Raw genomic sequence first — 15,163 nt, 5'->3', positions numbered from 1 at the left:
TTCACAAGATCCAGCAACTATTAGGTGCACATTTATTTATAAAACCTGATGTCTTCATGGATGCTTATCTGGAATTCCGCACTATGGGACCCTGGGTTCGGGGTTTTTGAGTGCTCCTACAGTGCAAATATGAGATAATCATTCAGAAAAGTAAAAATAGGAAAATAAACTAAACAGAAGCATAGTTCAAATCCTGCTGAAATCAGTGAGGCTTTTCTTTTGAGCCCATTAGGACTTGGATTTGACTCAAGAAAAATTATTCTTTCCCATGAAAGAAAGACTAAAAGTATATTTATTGTTTCTGTGTTCAAGTATGGGACTCTTCCACGTTTCCTCTGCATAATGAAGAATTATAGACTTATTCCTAATCAGTTAACAGCAAGGAGTGAAGAACAGATCCTACACACTAGGCATTATCAGAGAGATAATGAAACCCAGATGACATTTCAGGAAGGAGTTTGAAATCCTTTTTCCTTAGATAAGCTATCATCTGCTCTGTAAGCAAAATTGTCGTGACTATGTTTTTTTTTTTCCCCTTGGTTTTCATTAACACAACCATTTGCATAAAACCCAAGATTTTGTTTCTGAAAAGTTCATATTCTCCTGCTGCTTCTTCTCCCCCCTGAAGTTTTCGTTCTCTGTTAGCAACCTGATAAATCAGTTCCACTAAGCTCAATCATGGTATCACCAACACGGCTTTATTGCTTTGGGTGATAAGAAATAAGCAGCAAGCACAGCCACAAAACCTGCAGGAATACAGATTATGTTTCCATGTCATTTGCTCCATTAACAGCTTGTATGGCATGTTTGAAAAAAGGGAACAAAAAGAAGACAAGATAGAAAGAGATTATATTCTTTACGTACCTCAGATGCTTACAGCCAAGGTAATGCATAGATTATGAGCCTCAGGTAGGGCCTTCTGAGACCAGTGGAAGGACTTTTATCAGCTCCAGTGAGTTTCAGATAGAACTATGCATTTGGAGTGAAGCAGAGTGCCACTGTGTAATCAACACCGACAAAAATTGGAAAGAAAAAAAAAAAGCAAGTGAGAAGAGAAAAAAGGCTGCAGGCGTTTTTGCTGACTTGGGTATGAAGGTTCACAGCAGACTCCATTGAAGCTGAAACAGATCCATATCTAAATGGAAATAAGGAAACCACTACATCTGAATGAGATTTTGCTGATCCTATCTGATTAACCTGGTAAATGTTCAGGTACTTTAGTAATTAAACCTTAACTGTAGAAGTTACATTGCTTCTAAGTAAGATGCTGGGGTTTGCCTTTGGCATGCAGATCAACAGCCTTCTTGTCTTCTAGACTACAAGAGCCTGGAGCATCATTATGACAACCAGCATTATAGTCCAAGCCATCACCAGAAACAGATTTGAAGAGGAAGAGACCTATATTTAACTATAGTCAAGAAGACCTGTGGAAAAAAAAAAAAAAGATATTCAAGAATTTTAACCAGCAGAATTTCATCTAATATTTAAATCATTAAGTGTTACAATTAACATTGCTGTAAAACAAAACGCACTGTGGGAAAGTTAGTGGACGAAACTAAGGTGATAATGACATGTTACTGAGAAAGGATAATGTCTGGTTAATAATCACCATCCAAAACATGTTTAAATATTTCTAAAATAGAGGCAAATTGCAGCTTGAAAAATATAAGGAGTACCTGTAAGACAGGAGAGTCTGTCTCAGGAAGGCTGTTAGAGTGGTTATGAATAACCTCCTTGACAGGACTTCCCAGGGCAATGCTGCACAACAAGCAGGGCATCAGAACAGAAGCAGGCATGTTGCCGTGCCTTTATGCAGCATGTGTGAGACCACTGCTGGAGTGAGATGCCCAGTTAAGGAGTCCATGCTGCATGGAGGATGAGGACATACTGGGGAGCGTCCACAAGAGGACAGCCAGGGTGACCCTCAGCCTGGAGACCAAGGTGTGACCTCAGGTAGACCGTCTGGCTTTCTTTTCGAGAAGAAAGCTGAGCGGTGACATGTTCTTACACAAAGAAAGATCTACCTGATAAGGGAATAGTGGGGTAGTATAAAGTTGCAGACAAGGGGATAACAAGACCTGGTGGGCAGAAATTGAAGTCAAACGAATTCAACCTTGACACAAGATGTAATTTCCCACTGCTAAAGTTAATGGGATGTCGGAGTGCCTGAGCAGGGGAGGGCTCCATTCATGACTACACTAGGCACCTCTGTCAGTTTATGATAACACATGCCCTTTAAAAAACGTTGCTCTCTTAAAATCAACTGCACATAATCTGTACAAAGTCATGGGGGGGCGAGTAGGCAAAAGGGAGTAAGCTACAGGGGATCAGGTGCAGAGGGGAAATTGGGGCAGAGCAGATTCTGTCACAGACTCATGCATATTATTTGCACTGCTGCGGATGGCTGTACAGATGAAAATACGATGATTCCCCCGTTCGCTGTCTCCTTGCTCCACAAAGAAGCTGCGAAGCGCTCCGTCGCTGGGTAGTGAGAGCGTGTGCTGCTAAGGTCATTAGTGCAACAAACCTCCCTGCATCCAGGCTTCGTGCAGTTGCCCAAGAGGCTCTGCTGGGATATTTTTGTCCTGTCGATGTATGACTACTAGAAATGTATTTCAGATGAAGGCAGAAAGAAGAAATTTAATTCCAACTCTGCACAATAAATCTGAACAGGACAGATCACAGCACACCAAGGCAATCAGTCGGTGCTGGGAGATGGTATCGAGAACTCTTTTATGTTTTATTTAGCCCATTACCAGTTATGGAATTAGACCAGAAGAAACCTTTGGGTAACATCTGGTGTCTACCATGCCAAGCACAGACCTCTAGCATGGTGTCCTGCAGGCCCTGGGACATGCTGCCTCCCGCTGCCCACCCTTGCCTGGCAGCAGCACAGCCTCCTTGGCTGCTGGAGCTCAGGCTTCGCTCGTGTCTCCAAACAGGAGATGGCCAACTTGATACAATGCCGCAGAGGGCATCCGAGTGGGCTTCCTGGCCTTCGGCTGCCTGAACACTGAGCAGAAATTAAAAGCTGTTGGTTGAGGACTAAGCTCCTCTGGCTTCCTGCTGAGCCTGGCTGCAACCCTTTAATTAGGGGAAGCTAATTACATTTGACAGAGGAAAAGAGGCTGTCAAGTAGTATGGGAGAAATTCTTTTTGATTCAGCAGAAAACATTTTAACCTGAGGTGTCCTGTAGGCAGTAGGCGCAGATAGGAAGCCAGCGTGTCTGAGACCTGGGTGCGTTGTCTTTTCAGCAGCATTCCCCCTTCACTGGGGACATGTCCTATTTGGACAGTGGCCGAAAGACAGGAGATGAAAGGCTGCTGAGGCTGAGGTTTCAAACCAGCCAGCAGCACTCCACCTTCCTGCGGCATCAGAGGGGCGGCAGCAGCCAGTGGGGTGGGCTCTGCCAGGGCATGTTTAGGCTGGCTTTGGATCTGAAGAAGGCTTATGACGTGCAAAACCTCTTGACTTATTTGCCTATCAAAGGATTTAAGCTGAGCTTTCTAGAAGAAGCTGACGTGGGCTGAGCCAGCCCAGCTCCACCGACATTCAGGAGGAACTGGGCTCCTTAGTTCCCAGACCTCTTTGAAAATCCCAAACTTCCATTCCCCTCCTGCCCCTGGCTCAGAGTACTTGCTTGTGGCCTGTTTCATGATGTATATTAAATAATCACGATATCGCAGAACTTAAACTCGCCAAACTCCCAAGACTAGCACAATGTGGTGTTTGGAGAGCTGGCGATTGCAAATGGTTAACTAACAAGTGTTTACAGTGCTTCGTGATAGTTGCTGGCACTAAGACAAGGGCAGTAAAAAGTGGATTAGATGAAGATAAATGTGAGACACAGGCAGAAACAAGTACTCCAGCAGATGTGTGTGGAAATTAATGGGGTGGTGATAATAACAAATTCTGATTCGCCACACAGTAAATGTGTCTCTTGATAATCAGTTTCCAGTAGGGTACCAACCGGGCATGCAGGAGACAGAAACCTAATGGGGTGACATCTCTGCATCGCCAATGTGTTGGACAGACACTGAATAGCTCAAAAAAGATAGCAGGAAAAGTTGAGTTTCTTCTGTCCCCTGCAGTCTCCTGCGCTTAAAATTTTATTTGCTGGATCTGTGACCCAGTCTCTTGACAAATAAATCCACAGGGCTACCAGGGAAAGATATCTCCCAACTCAGGCATAAGGCTAGCGGTCATGTTCTAACTGCTGCCACAGATATTCTGTCTGACGCGGGGCGTGGGGGTCACTGCTGACCCCACATGTCTGCTCATCTACCAAACTGGAACGTGAAAGCTCCCACACAGCACAACACTTTGCCAGATGTGTTGTTGAACTTCATGTGTTTATGTTTGTGAAGAGAACACAGGATGAAAGGCATTACAGAAATGCAAGATATGATTTGTTATGATTTAAAAGCCATTCTGGTTTAGCCGTGCTACTTTCAAGTATTTGCACACTACAGGCGTTTCCAGATAAGGACTCCAGCCCAACTTTCCTTTTCCGGTCCCATTTTTTAAAGAAGCAGAATGGTTTTCAAATCCTTTGGAAACGGGTCTTTGAGCTTGCCTGCTGCAGCCTGTGTGACCCCAGGGACCAGGCTGTGGCTCCACAGACAGGAAGGCATGAAGAGCAGCCCCTGCACTCACCTCTCTCCCCCATACCTATGGACATACTTTCTCCCCTGCCTTCATCTCGCACATCCATCCTTGTGGAGGTGTGCAATGAAGGTGGTGAAAATCCAGCCAGGGCTTCTGCTTCATCCATTCCCTGGTGCCTGGGAGGAACGAGGAGAGAAGGGAAGAGAGGCAGGGGAAGTCAAGGGGAGGAGGCTGTTTCGTGGTTCCCCTGCTGGAAGCATAAGCTGCGTGGCTGGAGTGCAGTGCCAGGGTGTAGGTCTGCAATGCAATTTTCCTGGCAGGGAAATCATTCAGAGAGTCCCATTTCTCCATCCTCTGCATCACAGTTTACAGTTTGCTACTGCCTGAATTGGATGGAGAAAACTGGGCGGCAGCTCTGTCCACCGAGGCCTTGTGAAGCTCCAGCTTAACAATAGCAAATGGAGGGTTTTCTTTGCCTCCTTTGCTTTGCTTTGCGGAAGGGTTGTGGGTTTTTTTTCAGTTGGGGTCATTTTGGTGAAGCTGTTCACAGAGCAGTGCTCTAAACATGTCTCCCAGCACAGTGGAGGTTGGGGAGGTGAAATTCAGCTTGCAAAGGACCTGACGAGCCAAGCCAGGACTGCCTCGATACCAATTTTGCCAACGTGCGTGGAGCTCAGGCTGTAGCAAGGGAGGGAGGGGAGGAGGACAGGAAGCCCTGGAGCTGGCATCACCATGGGGGTAACTGTAAGAAGGACTCACCTCATCACTGGTACTTGGTATTTCTGCCCAGGTGCCTGGAGTGAGATTGAGTGAGGGTGAGAATAAATCCTGTGGGACCTCTCTGAGCACCTGCTACAATTTAGCAATTTGAAAAAAAAAAAAACCCAGGGGGTACTAAAGACAAAGAAAATGGAATTTATATATTTCTGTCTTGCATTCTAAAATACGTGTGACATTTTCCACTCCCAGAGAAGGCAGCAAGTGTCTTCCTGCTCGAAGTTTCCCTGCTGAACGCTCTGGCCTCATGTGATGGCGCTGCTTATATACTCTGTCCCCTGACCCATCTTTCCCAGCCTCACTATGTTCAGCCACATCATTCCTGGGCTCCCTTGCCTCGGGCTTGGGCAGTGAGGGGTCGGCAGCTGAGCGTGGTGGTGAAAGCCCCCAAAAGCAGCAAGCAGGGACCTGCCAGCTCCAGACTACGGACGATGTAACCCAACGGAACGCATTGAATTTCCCAGTCACAGCTTCTTGCGCACATGACCGGTTAAAAGGATTAAATTAAAAGAATTCCCAGAGCTAATCTAGTGATGATATGATGAGAGACAGGAGCTCAAGCATATCCCAGAGGTGGCTGATCGGGTTTCCGAGAATGTATTATTTATGGGGCCATCTGCTTTAGACAAGTATTGAAGTCTGAAGGGAAGGAGAATTTTGATGGAATTCACTTATTTAACTGGGACAGAGGGTGCTGTGGGTTCCCCCCCTGCCCCCAGAAAACCTGCTACTGTAGTTATTTATGTAATAAAGCTGGCAGCAGGGCACCTCTGTGCTGACGCCTTCAACAAAATGCTGCTCACCTCTGAGAGCTCACGCGTGTCCTCACAGAAGGGGCCATTCATAGCGTGGTCCATTAGCGTAAGGGAAAGAGGTATAAATGCGTTCCAGTCTGAGTTACTGGTACTGTGAAATACAGGCGTGTAAACAAAGCCGTGACTGGAATGTGAGGAGGCAGAGGCAGCAGCCAAAAGAGGCAGAGTCCACAGGAGAACAGGAAGAATTTCCCCAAAATAGCTGATTCAGTTACTGTACAGCTCAGTAATGGCAGGATTTGTTTACTGCCATTATAAGCAACACGAAGCAAAATCACAAATGTAAAAAAAGAAACTGTCTCTTTTTCTGATTTGGGCTGACGTGCTATTTAAATAATATGGGTCAAGAAATCTGAAATAAAATATCTTCATGAACAGGATTTGTGTTCCCTTTTTGTCCATCTCCTGTGGTGCTAAAAGCAGCCACCTTCTGCTGACATTTCCCCATCACAGTGGCATCATCAGATTTCTAAATATTGAAGCTTCCTCGGGCTAATGTCTAAGCCTTTCTTAGTGATCAGGAAAGAAATTCCTCTCCAAGCTTTGGTTGGGAAGGTTCTACTAACCCTTTATGCAGAAATTTGCTGGAAGCTACCTGTCAGTTTGCTGCCTATTTTCCAGTAATTCAGACTAATGACTCGTCAACCTCCCTTTTTTTTTTCTTCCTTTTGCATCTGTCTAGAAGTAGCTTTCTGCTCCAGTTACGCGCTTAATAACACAAGGCTATCTACTGAGGCAAAATTCTCACCCAGTCTTAGTTGATTTCTCTCATGACTCTTTTTATAATCCTTTTGTTAGTTATTAAAAAAAAATCTGAGCAACTGGTTGTAGTGTTCAAAGAGTTGTACCTCTGAATTGGGGCATTGCTTAAGAGCTGTTCCTATGCAGGAAAGTTTTGATCACAAAAAATGCAGTCTTATAGTCACAGACTGTAAGAAAGGTGGCTGTGTACAAAATCAGAAATCCATTTATGCAGTTTCTGTGTTATGGAAGGTTTCTCTCAGAGTTGCCACCTATCAGTGTTGTATCCAGACAGGCAGGGAATTAGGTTTCTGTCTGACAGGTGGCTTCTTGTAGCATCCATGTGCCAAATGCTCAGACTGGGAAACGCAGCCTGCAGAAGGAGCCTGGATCAGGCCATACGCCGGGATTGTTCTCGCTCATGAGATTTGCGGCAGTGTCTTTCCAGTGTAGCTGCCCTCTGCAAACCATCCGGCTGACCCCTGCAATCCATCCCACTGCCCTCCTGGCCACGGCACGCCGAGACACCGTTGGGCTCTTCTGGCTGGGGGACAGTGCCAGAGGCACTGGGGAGGAGGGAGCAGTGAATCTCCCCAACAAAGGGCCTTCAGCCACATCGGCATAGCCGGTTGTCCGTGAGGGCCTATGGCAAAAGGCTGGGTGCCCTCAGCATCCCCTGCTCTGTGGCACCTGGACAATAAGGGTCAGGGCACTGCGAGCTGGGTGCATACAGCAGAGGAGAGTCCCATGAAGCCGCAGCTGTGGGGCCACACAGGCGGGTGTCCCTGGCATGCTGCCATAAGGTACCATGAGGGCAAGCCCTTGGCACATGCTTCAGTCTCTAAATCCCCAGCAAGGTGTGCGTGGACAGAAACCTGCATGAACATTCGCGCCTGGGGACACGCAGGGACATGCGCTAGCTTCTTGCTGCAAAAGTTGGAGTTAGCAAGATGATAAAAAGCAACAAAGCCACTGGAGTCCATTTTTGTTCCCATTGCTGTGAGACTGATACCAGGGGCTGATTTGTCTCTCTTCCTCCCAGCCCCAAAGCCTGTCAAAGACTGGATTTCTCTCCCAAAACTGTTCTGGTTGGCAGCCTTTCATCTACTGGAGGGAAATGACTCACAAGGGATGAGACCTTTGGGCAGCGCCAAGGGCTAGGGATTTTAAAGGCCTCACAGGACAAAATACTGGCGGGGTTGGCATCAAGCGGCTTTTGTTCAGGTATCTCTGCAGAAGCTTCTTCATTTTCCAGCAAACCAGGCAGAAGAGTCATGACAGCTTCTTAAGGAATACTTAAAAGCAAGAGGCATCGTGCCTCTCTATGTGTTTGCACAGCCCTTATCACAAGGCATCTGACTGCTGCCACCACACAATTAAATCAGGGATGAACCCAGTCTGCCTGATTTCGTTAGCTGCCACCATGGCTACACTGCCACGCTGGGTGGCAATGCTTCCTAAGTCACTTCTTATGCTCGGGATAATACTCTGCCAGGAGCTGGAACAATCTCACTTCTCACTGCTGTTCGAAGGAGAGTCCCGACACTCGAGTTCAGCTGCCCGTTTCCGTGTCCTCCCTGGTCCCATGTCATAGTCTTATTGGGCACGTCACTGTGTTCGGCTTACAAAGCCAGCTAGGAGAGCAGCCTGCCTCCGTTGCTGCTGGGTTAGTCTTCTGCTGGATTATCTTTCTGCCGGATTATTCTTCTGCCGGATCATTCTTCGGCTCGCTTAGTGAGTTAAACTGCCTGGGTGAAGAGATGTGCTGTTGGACCCAAGGTGGTATAAACAGTGAGAGCAGCTCCTGGAAGGGATGAGGGGAGAAGAGAGGGTGTTTGTGGTGGAGAGACATCAAGGTGGCTCAGTCTTATCTAACTCGGTCCTCATCCCTGACTGATGCCCTTCTGTCCACTGTGCCATAGCTCATTCAGTCAGTGACAGGGTGGATCAGGAGATCAGGTGAAGTGATGGAGAAGTTGTTTCTCCTTTTTCTCTTACGGTACTTGCAACCAAAGCCACTTCCCTGACCTGGATTGCTGCATGGCTGTATGAAGAGCTGTGTGGGCAGACACAACAGCGTGGGGAAAGGTAGGGCAGGGTTTCCGTAACCCATTGTCACGATTTGAGGCTGGGCCGGCCACTAACGAGTGACAGACGCTCTCTACTAACCCCTCTCCCCTCCCAAAAGGGAAAAGGAAAGAGAACAAGAGAGAGAGACTGTACTGTTTGGAAAAAAAAAAGTTAAAACATCTTTAATGAAAGAGTAACAATAAAAGATAATAATAAGAATAAGGAAATAATGAAATATATACAATATGTACAAATATATACCAAACCAATACCGAACCCAACTCCCCTCACCCTGATGAAAATACGTCACCACCACACTGCAGAGCTGGCACTGGGGCAGTCCCAGGCTGGACTCTGCAGCAGACAGGGACGGGATGCAGGAGCTGGATTCAGGCACTGGATTCAGGGATGCACGGATCGGGATCGACGACAGAAGAACAGACAGAGTCCTCCTCAGATGTCGGCCATCGAAGAAGAGAGGAAGAAAGCGAGACCCTCGTGATCTCTCAGCTTTATACGGAATATGACGTATATGGGATGGAATGCTCTGTTGGTCAGGTTTGGGTCACCTGTCCAGTTCGCTCCTCCCTGCAGGTGCAACCCTTTTCACTCCCAGCACCCCAACACACAGCACAAGATTTAGCAGTTACTTTGGTCGCTATAAGAACAAGTATAAGCAAGGGCCTCTCTGCACACCATTCCTTGGTACGAACTATAACCATCAGGACTTATCACTGCTAGGAGCAGTCACTGTCTGGAAAAACACGCTGCTGTTTCAGAAAATGCCGTTAGTTAGAGGAGACTTAACTGAAAAGTTAAAGCACTAAAACAGAACTAGTTCTGGTTTAGCCCAAACCAGGACACCTGTCTATGCTGTTCACTGCATCGGACGCTCAGGGACTAGACCTGAACCTAAATTTTAGTTTTCTAAGGGGGCATCTCTTCAAGTAAGCACTTTCCTGTGGAGTCAGTGAAGAAAGAAAAAAACTGACAACTTTTGGAGGCTTCCACGTCCTGTTCCTTTAGGTTTAAATGCCTACAGTAGGTGGACTGGGGTTTGCACAGTAAACAGCAGGGCACAGTAGTGGTATTTCTGAGGTCTGCATGATCATGTTACTTCCAAGTAGCGGCAGAAAATACAGCCTCGCTTCTCAGTACTCCTGCATGAATGTGGATGTGTGGCTGGTTGCCTGTAGGCGAGTACCTGGGCCCTTACGGACTGCATATAGCTGCTTCAGCACTGGATGTCCAGATACATGCTATGGCTGTGAATATTTACCCTCATGTGGCCAGATATCCTGAGGTGTGATCCAATCTGTACATCCATTTCTACTGAAGGCCTGGATATGTATTTTTGTCTCAGCTGGTCTGGTGCTAAAAAATACATAATGTGCCTCCAAAATACAGCTGTAACTTTCTTCAAACTGATTGTGAATTTTGTTCGCAACATTACTTGGAAGTCTGACTGAAAACCAGAGCTTTTTAATATACAGATTCCACACTCATCGTCTGGCCCTGACTAGTTACAGGTTCAGAGAAATTGTATATATACAATGCCCATTCTGTTTATTCCTCCTGGATTATCCATAGCAAGACGTAAAAACCACTACACCTGGAGTAAAACATAGTTTTGCTGCTGCAGCCTTGTGAGGTATTGAGCATGGCTGGCATTTACCAGGTGCATGGGTCTTTACGAAACGGAGCCTTGTTTCCTGCAGTCAGGTGAGCCTGCTGGTCGTGGCTCTTCTGCTGACCCTAGGTGTGCCATCCCTCCATGCACCTCCTGGATGCTGGGTCTCAGCTGTGCAGCACCAGCACATACTGGCTCCCAGCACCTGCAAGAAATTAAAGAGCACTGAAATACTCCCTGGAGCCGGTCGCTCATTGTGGAGCCGACACAAAAGCCCAAATTCCTTTCACATGAGAACACGGGTACATCTGCTTGCAATCATCTTTCTCCAGGCAGCCAGCCTGATTAAGCAGAAACGTGATTCTCCACACTTGGTCCAAGGAGCTCTCTGCAGACGCCTGCAGCTGAGGGGCTGGGATTCGGGAGAGGCAGAATAAATGCACCCTTCACGCCCGGCATCCCCGTGGCTCCTGCGCTCGCAGCCTTGGTCGTTTCTTGTCCTTTTTGCAGGAGGCAAGACAGGCTGAAATATAGGGAAACCTGTTCTGTGGCAGGAAAGGTCATTTCTTCTGGCCAGGCATTTGGGAAGGAGACAGGAAGCATATTATTTTAAAGGTAAACTGGTAAAATATTTGTTTGCTGGAGGAAGGGGAGGAATGTCAAAAACATGCCGGTGTTCTTTAGAAAAAGTTATTGTGGAGTCTTACTCCTGCCCTGACAACAACTGTGGGTATTGCAAAGAAATGTTTTAACCTTCAGCAGTCTGTAGGCTCATGCACAGTATTTTCCTTGCTGGAAGGATGCTCTTTGTCCATCTGAGCATGGGGGTGTGAATGCAGACTCCGTAGTGAAGGAAATGGCTGAAAATATTAGGAGTGGACATAGACGGATATTAACAGAGTCTCTGGTAATGCTATTGGTTGTTTGTTTAATATTTTCTTTATTGCAGCTGACCAAAGAGGAAATGACTAACAATTATTACTTTAATGGAAGCTGCATTTTGTAGCACAGATGCGTTATTGTTTATGTACTTTTGTAGATTTGTCAGATTCCATTTAAAAACTTGCTTTTCATGCTCTTACACAAGAAGACTGAAGAAGTAATTTATAGGTGCAATTAAGAATGCCATGTTTGGGGAATAAAGGGAAAGTAGTTTTAACAAAAGCAAGCTTGACAATTGACTAGCTCAGCTTCACTGTGATTCCTGAAAGCAAGCAGAAGGCAGCAGCCACAGTATATTTTTAATCCTCAAATCTGATCATCAGTTACATGTTTGTAAAGGCTAGGTTGCCACCCTCTCCCGAGACTGGTTTTTACCAGCTCGTAGTCCAGATAACCTGAGGACTTAAGCCAGGTCTTCAGAGGGTGTACTTTGCTGGCACAGTGATGCAGTTGTAGCTGCAGTGACCCCAGGGCATGCGTGTCCCAGCCCGGCAGTAGCATTCCTCCAGTTGGACTGATTAAAATGGTCAGAAGTGACAGTTCAGAACATTCTAACGCAGCCTTACAGGAAAATGCTGTGTTGGCAGGCTGGGCAGGGGGTCCTGGGGCAAGGCGACCTGCTTTGTGATTGCTATTTGGAGACATGCAGTTAAATCCAGGCACATGTTCCTCCTAAACTCTTTGAGCTGAACCCTTGCCAGGACCTGCCAAGGTCTTGTTTTAGGCCAAGCTCTAATCTTGGCCTCGAACAGATGCCTAATAAAGAGGAGAACTCTCCTGAATAAGTCTGACTCCAGGCATTTTTAAGAATCTAGCTGGTTTAGGAAAGTTCTTAATGTAAGGGTAGGATGGAAGAACATTGCCCCTTACAAGTGCAGGGAACAGTGATGGACAGACACTGTTTTAAAAGAAATTTGGCGTGCAGGGATCTGTTCACTTGTTTGCACGCTTGACCATTGCAGTTTGTTCACCTGCATTCATGTACACATGCAGAATTTTAAGGTGACAGTAGAAAGACCTATGCTAGTGCATGAAGATTCAAAGGGAAACATCTGTCATATTAAAAAACAACAGGAAAAATCATTTATTTAGCACAGTCTGAAATACAGAAATGTTTGCATGCTGTTTTTGGCTCGACTTACTATAGGCCAGACTTAATGATGTACAGAAGGGTTGTTTGAAAGAAACTGTGAGGGGTCTGATATTTTATGGGGCTTCTCTCCTGAATATTTATTTGGATCTTGCAACACAATGACACTGTAATAAACCCATCCGGGTATTATTTAGAGGTCTCATACTCAATTTCTTTTTTTAATACAGCTTCATTCCCTGTGAATGCTAAAGCAGCTATACGGAGATGAGAAGCAGTCTGATGATAGACACAGATGGGATGCCTTTAAGGCTGTGTCAACAGCCTCTGAAAATATTGATTGCCAAGTGTGGTTACTGATAAAAGATGCTGAAGCCTTTGGAATTGAACAGTTAACAGACCGTGGATCAAACCTGGATTTTCAGTTATAGGAAAGATAAACCCTTATATCAGTCCATCTCTGTGGCAGTCAGCCAGTCTGATGGTTGGGTCTCAATGTAGTGATGGGAAAATACACATCTTTGTTACTCTGCTTTGCGAAGGCTGTGCTTGCAGAGAATATGCTTACCACTCGCCACGCAGCTTCCATCCTCAGCCGGAGGCACAGGCGCAAGTCAGCTTCTGGGGGTAAACGTAATTTGTCAAGGCCTTGCAGAATCAGGTCCCGATCTTGCCCCTTGGTCTTTCTGATCTGTTATGCTACCACCCTTTGTCTGCTCTGCTGCTTACCTGCAGACCCTCTGCTCCTCGTAGCACCATCATTAGCCATTGTCCTTTTTTCAGATATTGCCTGAAGCCACTGCTGTGCAGTCGATGGGGAAAATGGTCACGGTTAGGTTGAAGGAAAGTTGGCTTCAGCTGGCAATTTGGTATAAATATGGAGCATTCAATTTCATAGGTTATTTGAAAGTGTCCAAACTCTACGCCACCACTTGTCTTTTCCTTTCACGTCCAAGAGAGATGCATTGATTTTAAGGCTAGAAGACTGGGCTGACCGCCTGCATAATTCAGATCCTCTGACATCCCTGTATAAACTCCTGTTTCAGGATCAAGAATACTTGTGATAGATACTGTCTTTTAGCAAGAAAAAAAAAAAATCCCCTTGATTAAGAAACATCCACATAGTGCAAGACAATCCTTTTGAAGTTCTTCCAGTGTTGTCCAAGAAAAATATCTTATACCTTCCACGTGCTTGTTAACACCCATCTGATATTTTTCCCTCAGAAGTTAGAATCTGAGCCCATTACACATCCAATTATGTTCTAAGCACCCCAGAAGGGAAGCTGCTCCTCTACCTGTGCACGCATCGCTCCTGCACAGAATTCAAATATTAGTGAACAAAATATACGTCTTTCATAATTGTAATTGTTTTTGTCACAAATGCAGCCTCAGATCATTTTGGATAAATTATTCCTGAACTTGCTCACATAGTCTGGGAAGGGAAAAGGCAGATACATTTTCCAATATATTGCTATGCAGAGAATGTGCTTAGATCTTTGAATAATATTCCTAGTTTGTATTGTTTATTTACACATAAGAGTTTCGTTCTGTGTGTGTGAAAGCTTATTTTTGAATGAAAATATGTGGTGTTTAATTGGAAGTCAGAGATGAATATGACAGAGAAAGCTCTGATGAAATAAGAACAGGTGGAATTTGTCCATAATGAAACCAAAGTGAAGGTATTCTGTTGGCTTTTGTTTTACTTTGTTCCTTTTTTTAGCCTAGCCTGTGTGCTCGCAGGGAAATAAATCTGTGCCTTGGGCAGCGGGATCTCACCATGGCTAGGCGAGACTGATTGATTGTTTCACATATTGAGACTGCAAGTTTGATGGGAACTGTATAGGAAACATGACGGTAGTAGAGATTTGAGGGGTTTGGCCTCTTTACTAAAACATATACCTTACAACTTATGCCTCTTTTTTTCAGATTAAAAGTCCTTTCCGCTATGTATTTCTCTCTCCTTTCTGCTCTGTTTCTCTTCTCTTTCTTCTATGTGTCTTTCTCCTTCCTCTCTAAACATTTCAGTATGCCTTGTTTTAAGTACGAAATAAATTAATAAGTCATATAAGATTAGTACCATGGAAAAGCTTTTCCATAGGCATATCTAGTAATGATTTACTGATTTGGTTATATTGTGTGTGTGTGTAATACTATTTCCCATGAAATGGCCAAGCCAAACCCCATGACAAGAATTTATATGGAATGATCAAGGGTAAAATGTTGGTTTTACTAAACCCAAGGACAAGTGCTGCATTTGAATCAACAGTACCGGAATTCTGCTTGTCCAGGTGCCTAAAATTTGCTCAGCAACAAGCCAGGCTAGGTCTATGAAAAATGTGCTCCTACATTGGGTACTGCATGCTTCAAAGTATGACAGATCTGTGCTCCTTCTTTTCTCTTCGTTTTTAAAAAAAAAAAAAAAAAAAAAAAAAGGCAGCTAACCTCCTATCTGCTCCTGTCTCCTCCCTGCCGCCCAAGGAAGTGGTGGA

This window comes from Leptosomus discolor, chromosome 1, assembly GCF_034619465.1.
Source record: "Leptosomus discolor isolate bLepDis1 chromosome 1, bLepDis1.hap2, whole genome shotgun sequence".
Classification (NCBI taxonomy): domain Eukaryota; kingdom Metazoa; phylum Chordata; class Aves; order Leptosomiformes; family Leptosomidae; genus Leptosomus; species Leptosomus discolor.
This window is presented reverse-complemented; position numbering follows the sequence as displayed.